The sequence below is a fragment of the Euphorbia lathyris genome, chromosome 10 (genome assembly GCF_963576675.1).
Source record: "Euphorbia lathyris chromosome 10, ddEupLath1.1, whole genome shotgun sequence".
Taxonomy (NCBI): domain Eukaryota; kingdom Viridiplantae; phylum Streptophyta; class Magnoliopsida; order Malpighiales; family Euphorbiaceae; genus Euphorbia; species Euphorbia lathyris.
In genome coordinates, this window is record NC_088919.1 from 45,980,914 (window position 1) to 45,992,235 (window position 11,322).

The following is an 11,322-nucleotide window of genomic DNA, read 5'->3' on the forward strand; positions in this document are numbered from 1 at the left end:
GATTAAATGTGGTGATCGGAACTCCAGGTTTTTTCATACTTCGACCTTGATCCGTAGGAAGAGAAATCGCATTGCTGGTCTTCAAGATATTGGGGCTGAGTGGATTTGGGATGATAGTCGTCTGAAGCAGCTGGTAGTTAGCTACTTTTAGGGGGTGTACACGAATGACGTGAGGGGTAGACCAAAGCTCAGGACTTGTCAGAGTTTTCCGAATTGGAACGCTACGGCCATTGATGGTCTGAACAGGTTGTTTTCTACTAAGGATGTCAAGAGAGCAATTTTTGCTATGCCCCCTTTTAAAGCGCATGGTAAAGATGGGTTCTAGGCTTTTATCTACCAGAAGTTCTGGGACATCCTTAGACCCGCTGCTTGCACTTGTGCTCTAAACGCGCTCGATTCGGGAGTTTTGGAGGAGGGTTTGAACACAACCCTGATTACCCTTATTCCTAAAGTGGCCAATCCTAATAACCTGACCCAATTCCGGCCCATTAGCTTATGTAACATGCTGTATAAGGCCATCACTAAATGCTTAGTTCTGAGATTAAAAGAACACCTCCAGTATCTCATTGGCCCGTGTCAAAGTAGTTTTGTTCCGGGTAGGAAGATTTCTGATAATGTTATTCTTATGGAAGAGGTTGTGCATTCCCTTAAACGAAGATCAGGTAGAACGAGAGTCATGATCCTTAAGCTTGATCGGGAGAAAGCTTATGACCGCATTAATTGGTATTTCCTCCGTGATACGTTGGTGCTTCTTAATATTCCTCCTCATTGGGTGGACTTGATTATGACTTGTATTTCCACTCCGCGTATGTCAGTTCTGTGGAATGGAGAAGAGTCTCAGGAGTTCAGCATGCATTGTGGTCTTCGTCAAGGGGATCCTCTGTCCCCTTATTTGTTTGTGCTTTGTATTGAGCGGCTGAGCCATCTTATTGGTGATGCCATTGGGAATGGGAGATGGAAGCCGATACAAGTGTCTAGAAGAGGTCCTAAGCTCTCTCATTTGATGTTTGCTGATGATATTGTGCTGATGGCGCAGGCGTCAGTAGATCAGGCCATCACGATGAAAGGTGTCCTGGACAGTTTTTGTTTTGCTTCAGGGTAGTGTGTTATCTTCTCCAAATCGAGGGTCTCCTTCTCCTCTAATGTTCTGGAGTGGGTTGTTTCTAGGATTTGCGCGGTGTTGCAAGTGGCACCAACTACGAACCTAGGTAAGTATCTGGGAGTTTTTCTCTTCCATAAACATGTGGATCGTAGTGACTTTCAACATGTAATGGACAGAGTGCAGAACATGTTGAATGGGTGGAAGAGTCATTGACTATCCCTTGCTAGTAGAACCACCCCGATTCGCTCTGTTGCCTCCTCTATTCCTTCTTACATTATGCAGACGACGATTATGCCGATAAATGTGTGTCGCCTTTTGGATCGTTTAAATCGTCAATTTTTGTGGCATAGTGTGGGTAGCCGGCGTAAAACTCACCTTGTCCGATGGGACATTGTGTGTCGACCAAGATGTTGGGGTGTCCTGGGAATTCGCCCCACGTGGGAGTTTAATTTGGCTATGGTGGCGAAGCTTGATTGGAGGTTAATCACTGAAGATTCGACCCTTTGGGTTCAAGTTTTGAGGAACAGGTATATGAGAGGTACATCTGATCTTAAGGAGATTCGTGCTAAGCAAAATTCTAGTCATGTTTGGAAGAGCATTGTGCAGGGTTCAGTTTTATTGAAACATGGGCTTGAAAGGCTCGTCGGGAATGGTACTTCAACGAAATTCTAGACTGATAGATGGGTGGGGGATAGCACTCTTGAGGAAAATTGTATTTCAGTGATTCTTGAGACTGTTAGAGGTAGATCTATAGCTTCATATTGGAGGAGGGAAGGGGCTGGGATTGGGAGATGCTTCATGGTCTGATTCCGAGCTCTACTTTGCTTCACCTGGCATCAATGGTCGTTTTTCCCGGCGACGAGCAACAAGATTCCTGGAGGTGGCGGCTCACTAGTTCAGGTATGTTTAGCGTCAAATCTGCGTTTAGTTTAACCCAAGTCCAGGGGAGGGATTTGATGCATACTAAGAATTGGAAGATGATTTGGAATTTGCAAACCCCGGAGAGATTGAAATACTTTATTTGGTTACTAATGTACGAAGCTGTTTTGGTTAATACTGTTCGGATGGCGAGACATCTGAGCGAGTCTGATGTGTGCTTAGCGTGCAGTTTTTCGGAGTCATTATTGCACATTTTGAGGGACTGCAGTGAGGCTGTGGGGCTTTGGCGGATCCTGATACCTGCTGTGGATTGGATTGAGTTTTGCCGCGCTGATCTTAGTTCTTGGCTGTTAGCTGGTCTCAGTAAAAAGGGGAATTGGCGTGGTATAGACTGGAGTACCATGTTTGTCTACACCATCTGGTGGCTGTGGCGGTGGAGATGCTCGGTAGTGTTCGATCCGGATACTGCTGTTTGTCGAAATAAGCTGGAATTTGTATATGGTAAAGCTGGAGAATGTCAGAAAGCCTTTTTAGATGAGCAGCGCATGAGAAATGGAAGTAGAAGGACTGTCATGGTTAGTTGGAAGCCCCCGTTGAAGGGCTGGATCAAGGTGAATAGTGATGGCGCTTGTAAGGGAGCCCCGGGTTCGGCGGCTGCAGGGGGCGTTGCTCGGAATGACAATGGAGTTTGGGTAGGAGGGTTCGCTATTAACGTAGGTATTTGCAGTGATGTGCTTGTGGAGCTATGGGGTCTGTACTTCGGGTTAAAGTTTGCTTGGGATAGACATTTCCGTAGAGTTGTATTCGAAATGGACTCGCTTATGGTTGTGGATTTGGTGAAGAATGGTAAGGATCATAGGCATAGGTTCTTTTGGTTGATTAATGAGTGTCAAAGATTATTAAGACAGGATTGGGAAGAGGTTAAGTTGATTCATGTTCTCCGCGAAGGTAACCGTGTCGCGGACTGAATGGCGAATTACGTAGGAAGTTTACCCCTGGGTCTTCACGAGTGTGAGGTGCCCATTGCAGGCATCATGGATATCTTATTTTCTGATATTTATGGTACTTGTCTTCCTAGGATGACTAGTATCACTTACCTTGTTCTTTGTTGTGCTTCGGGGTTTCGTCCCCTCCATTAAGATAAAAAAAAAAGTATATACGGTAAATTTTAATAAGGAAATCATTTATTTAAAGAATATATAATGATAACATATGATAAAATAATACGTTTGATATATTCAAAGCAAGATAACTAAACCTCGTGAGACTAAGACAGAACATCAACTCGATTGGATATTCAAACCTTCTATTATAGATGGACATTCAACACAAAGGGTAGTTCAGATCATATAAATGAAAGGATTATTGTATTCCTCACTATTAACGAGCTTATATCCTTTGTAAATTATGATTCTTCCGTATTTGATGAATATATATATATATATATATATATATATATATATATATATATATATATATATATATATATATATAGTGAGGAATATAATAATCCTTTCATTTATATGATCTGAATTATCCTATCCAATCCAATAATTAATTTTTATTTATCTCAAAATAAAAGGCAATTTAAATAGGATTATATTTGGTAAAAATCAATTAAGATGTGTGGATTAAATTAAATTGCCATGTATTATAGAACAGAAATTATTATATAGAAAAACATGTATTATGGAACGAATAGATTACTAAAGTCTTTTTTTAGGGTAAAATCCAAAAAAGAAAAAAAAACTCATGTGCTTTTATGTATTGTCAAACTAATACTTGAAAAAAAATTGTCCACAAAGTGACTGAGCTTTTTCGTTTTTCTAAAAACGATGATCTTTTAGTTTGACACTATAAAATGATTTCAAAATGAAAAATTTCAAGAATTAAAGTTGTTTAGTACCAATGAAACCAAATTTTTTATTTTTCAAAATCATCATTTTCGAAGCTTTATCTCTCTAAAACATTCATTTTCTCTCTCCTCATTAAACAACACATAAATGACCTCAAAATTAAAAAAAAATTAAAACATTGAAGAATTAAAGTCGCTTAAAATGTCATCAAGTCTTTGGATTTTTCAAATTTGAGGTCGTCAATGCTCATTTTAAGTTTAAGATCTTTGTTTTTAGTAAAACGAAAAACCTTAGTCATCTTCTTGACAAAATGAAAATGCTGAGCCAATTTTTGTAATATTTTATCAAGTACTAGTTTGACAATATATGAAAGCACATGAGTTTTTTTGGACTTTACGCTTTTTTATTACAAAAAATTAAGGGTATGAGGGGTATCTCTAGATCAAAGTCTAGGAAAGAGAAAACCCTAGGGTCACAAAGGAGCTTGTAAGAGGACGTACATATTTATGAGGAACTTACTAATTGAAAAAGTTTTGATGGAACTGTGAAAATTCGAAGAAAATTGAGAACTTGGAAGCGCGAAAAGGTTAATCCAGAAACTCTTTTTCCTTTTATAGCTTGTTTTCACATTGGGAGACGAAATAATGATTTTGTAAAAGCTATCATTACAAGCGCGCCGCTCGATAATCCCCGAAAACCTATTCATTTCCACCTTTAATAAATAGTAGCATACTTATTAACGCGTCGTGGCATTTTAGTAGAAAATATTTTTGATTTGACAAAACACCTACAAAAAAACACGTGCCCTACCAGTAGACGTCACACCTCGAATATAGTGTCTAAATCCCTCAACTACCCTAAAAAAGGAAGTAGACATCGTGCTAAAGGATGCCTCAAGCATAAGAAAATGTAGCAACATCCCACTTCGGCCATAAAATCCTACGTTGGCCAACGTTGGACCTCTAAATTAGGTTCGTTTTCAATACGCTGAACCTCGACCCTAGCAAGCTTTAAAGGACTTCGGTTGACCGGAAGGGGGGCGTCTGATAACATGTACTTTACTGTATCAGTCACGTGACCAATAGATGTGCACTCGAAGAAGTTGTAACCGTCTTACAAAGTAGAGTAACGAAACAAACAAGCCAACTTATAAAGTTTTCATTCCATAACACACGACTTGCGAATATACAGCCAAATCGTAGTGGACCCATTACGAGATACATTCATCCTTATGCTTCTACACGTGTCTCTAACACCAGTTAGGGCACACCAACTAATGGTAGTCTCAACTACCCATCCGTATCTTATAAATAGAATAAGATAAATTGCACAGAGAAAGTACATCATTATTGAGTCTTAAAGTTTATACTTCTTCCTCTACTTCAAGTACTCTGCTAACTTAGGCATTAGAGTGGAGTCGTCGGTGGGCCTCCCTTCCTTCGATATCATTTTCGTCTTATGTGAGGCGATCAATTGACTGATGCCCTGCCCCTAAGCTCATTTTAAGATCCTCTTACATTATATATATATATAGTTTCATCTATATATGTAATATATTTTTAGCCTCTTGTATTGTATTTGAAAAAACTCTATTCACCCCATCAATTGGTTTAAAATTACAAATTGATTCTCTGAAACAGTGGCAGAACCAGAACTCAAACTAAGCCGGAGCTTAAATATTTAATAATAAATTTTTATAACGTTAAAAATATTATATCACGTAAATTTCAATAATTTTTAACACAATAATTTGGGGGGCTAATTTTAACCGTGTGGTTGATGATAAATTTTCAAAGTCCAGCTCGTTAGGGATGGGCAAAATTTTTTTAACCTCCAACGCGTTAAAACTGTAAAATTGTTGTTATTTTTTAGAAACTAGCATTGAACTAATAGAAAATTAAACATGTTTACTTTTTTTTTTAATGGTAAAGACATAATAAAAATGAATATTAAATATGTTTACTTTTTTTTTAATGGTAAAGACATATCAAAATAAAAATAAAGAGTCCATTTAAATTATTTATTTTTTGGTAGGAAATGAAAGAAAAACAGTCCATTTAAATTAATTAATAATAGTAATATGTTTTTATAATTATTGAAAAATAAAATTAAAATAAATAAAAACTTTTTAAAAGAAAATGAGGTTGAAGGGAGTTGAACATAGACCTTTCAAATAGAAGTAAGTATCCTTAACCATCTCATCTACATTTAAACATTAAAATAATACTACATAAAGTCAATATAATTTTCTCCAAGATATTATCAGACACCATTACTAAAAAAAAATTTCTCAATTCTCCGGCGGCCTGCCGGCGCTCGACCCCACCCCAAACCCCTTAGTTCCGCCCCTTCTCTGAAAGATACTTATTAATTTGGGATAATTACTAATCTGACCCAATCAAGGACCCCAATTTACATATCTAACCCACATTGCTTTTATTTTACCAAATTAGACATTTAAACCCATTTTGGACAAAACTACCCTTATTTTAGTTTGAAGGTTCATCTCCTACCTCCCGCTGCTTCCACTTCGACTTCCTCACCTGACCTTTCCCATTCAACTTCATTGTGGTTCATCTTCTTCAGTTTTAGTGTGTTTCAACTGCATTTTACGTTTTGAATTCATCACTATATATAATCCGGGCCGTTCTTCTCTATATTTTCATTTTGATTTTCATCTCCTACCTCGTGGCCCGTTTTCATTTGCTGCGCACGGCGACGATGGCGAGAAAACGGAAGGCGACGGTGGCGGCAAGCGAAGAGGAAGGACGGACGAAGCATAAGGTAAGCATGCATCATCTTCTTCCCTGTTGTTACCGCCATTAATGAAGATTAAATGCGCTCGAATGCGCTCGAATGTTAACTGTATGTAAATATGGTCGCATTTGTTACCTAAATGCGACAAATGCGACAAGGAATTATATGTGAACTTGGTGTCGCATTTGTTACCTAAATGCGCTCAAATGCGACAAGCTACACCCTTAAACATTGTCGCATTTGAGCGCATTTAGGGACGAATGCGACAAAATTGTAAGTGAGACAAGAAATTATACATAGAATATGTCAGATTTGTTAGTGAATTTAATATGTGTATGTTTAAAATTGTTACAGCATAATCCCAGGGAATCCAAAAAGGGCAGAGATAGTTTCATTTTCAAATATCCCAAGGTGGTTCATTCGGATGCTCAAGTAACAGTGAGGTTTAATGTGGATTCTGGGGTCATGATAAAGAAGTATTTGAGTGAAAAGCAGTTAGAAATGTATAGGAAAACCTGTTTTGGTCAATATTTGGATATGAAGGTTGCTGGTTTCTCTTCTGGAATAGTTCATCATGTCCTATCGCGGGAGATTAAACATAAAGAAAGTAAACACAGGGAGATGTGGTTCAGGGTGAGGGGAGTTGATATGCGGTTTGGAGATTGGGAGTTTGGCCTGATAAGTGGTTTAAGGTTTGGGGTAAACATGGGAGAATTCATGGAAAGAATGTATGAATTAGAGATGTCGCATAGGTTGCGAAATAAGTACTTCAAGCAATACGAGACAATAACGACCATTAACTTCTTGGAAGTTTTGCAAAGTATACAATGGAAGAAGAAGGATGCGACTGATAGATTTAACCAAGATGCTGTGATGATTGCCATGTTGTACTTTGTGCATGGCAATGTACTGGATAATGCTAACGATAGGCATGCAAAGGATTGGGTTTTGGATCTTGCAGATTATCCAAGACTGTTTAATGAGTTTCCATGGGGGACGTTGGCTTGGGAGGAGACATATAGGTTCTTGGACTGGGCCATTAGCAAAAGATTGACGAAATTAGAGGCAAATGCAGCGGGAAAGAGGAAACGTGTTCCATATCAACTGATCGGATTTGCACACGTATTCCAGGTATGATTTGTGTTGTGTATATATGCTTGGTGTATGAATGCGCCCGAATGCGATCACCAAACTTACATCTGTATCGCATTTAGTGTTGAATGCGCTCAAATGCGACAAGATTGGGTTGCTAACCTTGTCGCATTCGAGCGCATTCAAATATAATGCGACAAGGTTGGGTGCTAACCTTGTCGCATTCGAGCGCATTCAAATGGAATGCGACAAGGTTGGGTTGCTAACCTTGTCGCATTCGAGCGCATTCAAATGGAATGCGACAAGGTTGGGTTGCTAACCTTGTCGCATTCGAGCGCATTCAAATGGAATGCGACAAGGTTATAATTCTTATCAAGGGATACCTCTTATTTGCAGAGTTGGATTCTTGAGTTGTGGAATGTGACTCGTGCATATTACACAAGGAGAAGTGGCAACCCACTTCCATGTTTGTTGAGATGGACCCAGAGAATAGTCCCCTCAAACAAAGTAGTTAGAGAAACGTTTTCTGTAAGTGGAATGAGATTTGTATGTTTAAATTTATTTTGTATTTGTTTACCAATACATTGCTATTTTTTTGCAATGTAAGGTTGCTGATCCTCCAAACGCGCGTCTTGTGGTCAAGAAGGAAGAGAAAGAGTTCGATTGGTACACGTATTTGGTGGACCATATTAAAGGACGAGAAGCTGATATAGATGCAATATTTGCCCAAATAAAGAAAGGTAAGGAGAAGGTTGAAGATGAGGAGGTGGAAAGTGATGAGGAGGAGGGGGATGATGAGGAGGGTGATGGTGAGAAGGGACATGTTGAAGAGAGAGGTGATGATGAAGAGGGAGGTGATGATGAAGATGATGAGGAAGGGGATGATGAAGTTGATAGATATATCATTGCATCACGGTCACAAACGACCGAGATAAATCAACTTCAGAAAGTTCTGACGGATGTGCTTGATAGGCATCATAGGTGGTACAAGGGAGAATTTAGCAAGGTTGGTAGTAGGTTGGGCAGCCTAGAGGACCGAGTATCATTGATTGAGGGGGATATAAAAGACTTAAAGGCGATAGGTCGACCCAATACCAATCGGGAGAATGAGGAGGCTGAGCCCAGTATTGTTCGGGAGGAGGTAGGCATGGTCCAAGAGGAGCCAAGTAAAGATGGAAAGGAGCAAGAGGCAGCTGTTATGGTTCAGGAGGAGTCTAGTAAAGATGGAAAGGAGCAGGAGGCAGCTGTTATGGTTCAGGAGGAGTCAAGTAAAGATGGAAACGTTCAGAAGGAGGGCGATGAGGTTATTGTCGTATTAGATGATTCTGTGCCCGATGAAGTTGTCCATCTTGATGATTCTGTTCCTGAGGAAGTTGCCCAAGTAGGGGAGGTTGTCCATGAAGTGCCAAAAGAGGTTGAACCAAAGTTGCAGCAAGTCCAAGAAGTCCAAAAGGTAGAAGTTGGTTGAATTTATATATGAAATCGTATCTCTGGGTCGCATTTTGTTATGGAATGCGCTCAAATGCGACAAGCTATTACATGAAAGCTTGTCGCATTGGAGCGCATTCAAATGGAATGCGACAAGCTATTACCTGAATGCTTGTCGCATTGGAGCGCATTCACCTCCAATGCGACATGCTATTACCTGAATGTTTGTCGCATTGGAGCGCTTCACCTCCAATGCGACAGGCTATTACCTGAAACTTCAAGGAGATAAGCTCATTACCATGTTTTTCCTTTTGTAGGTGGTTGCCATAAAAGGTGGAGATAAGGGTCCAACCCGAGGAGGTAAAGTTCCAACCCGGGGTGGAGGCAGAGTTAGAGGTAGAGGGAGAGCAGGTGGAAAAGGTAAACGGGTTCCTAAGATGAGCAAGTATTTAAATTCACCGTTCACCGATCCATTACAGTACACCAATCCATTAGCCTTATATGGTGGCCAATACATTGGCGGGTTTGAGGAAAGACCAGTTATTTGTAATGTTGATGATCAGCGCCACCGAATAGATGCATGTTTGATAGAGGAGCTAGATGCGTGGCTCAACGGACCTGAATCAACTGAGGGAATACGTTTGGGTGGTTTAGATATGTACTTGCTTGATGCAAAGTTTTTCAATACCCTTCAGGCCGTTGGGACGTATATATGCAACGAGGTAACATTCATCTATCCAATATTCCCTTTTCATTTGTAATTAGGTGTCCTTTACTATAGTATTAAAGGTTTACATAATCAATGTTGCAGCATATCACTGGTTGGTTCTATTTACTGAGACGACAGTCAGTACAAACTGAGGTGGATGCAGAATGGACTACAGTTGATACAGATTTTGTTGGATTAATGGGCCAAGCCATGTATGTGAAGGGGTTTAATGAGCCAAACTGGGATAGTGAAGACTATTTCGTACAAAGAGTAAAAGGTGATACAAATAATTTTGTTCGCCCTTGGCACACACTGAAAAGAGTGTTCATTCCGATCAACTACAAGCAAGAGCACTGGATCCTAGGAGTGTTAGAGTTGCGGTCTATGCACCTGCACATATATGATAGCCATATCTCAAACATGTCGGAGCAACCTTTGGATGCGTTCCTCCAAACACCCTTACAAGTCATTGTTAGAGTCATGGAATTGAGCGGCTATTTTGTAGATGGACGTGAAAATGTGAGACGGATGATCACTTGGAGTAGAGTTCCAGGGGTGCCACAACAAATGTTCGGCTCAAATGACTGTGGTGTTTGGACTTGCATAAACGCACAAGTCTTAAGTGGATTACATGATCTCCCGCACGATGACTCATATGTATATCCATACAACTCTACGGATGGCACTTTCTTCCGTTTGCGCCTTGCAGTTGAGTTGTTTCATGGACGATTGTTAGATTTCAAATGATAGTGTAATAACATGTTTTTTGTTGTATATTATGTTTTATTTATGTAAGTCTATTGTGTTCTATGGTCTCATTTAAAAACCTTGTCGCATTTGACTGGAATGCGCTCAAATGCGACAAGTAATATTCATAAAGGAATTTTCTGAACCGCATTTGAGCGCATTCAACACTCAAATGCGATGAGGTTTGTTGCTAACCTTGTCGCATTTGACTGGAATGCGCTCAAATGCGACAGTAATATTCCAAAAGGGAATTTTCTGAACCGCATTTGAGCGCATTCAACACTTAAATGCGATGAGGTTTGTTGCTAACCTTGTCGCATTTGACTGGAATGCGCTCAAATGCGACAGTAATATTCCAAAAGGGAATTTTCTGAACCGCATTTGATCGCATTCAACACTCAAATGCGACGATTTTTCTGAAAAACAAGGTAAAGTTGGCTGCCCCATAGAATCATAAAGTCTTAAAACAAGCATAATGTTAATGACAAATGATATTAATCAACTGGGTCATAGATGCTTTGAGGTAGTAGTGTTAGAACAACTTGCTGAACTTGAGATTACACTAGGAAGCCGTGTAGTATTTGGAAGCATGGATGGACAATTCAAATGATTATGACCGATGCTCCCGCATCTGCTACATCTTGTGCGAATTACATATTCACCCACGGATGGCCTTCTTTTCTGACCTTTTGGTCGACCAGCAGACCGCCCCTCCTTCTTAGGAGGAAGCACCTTCATAGGATTCTCGTTCA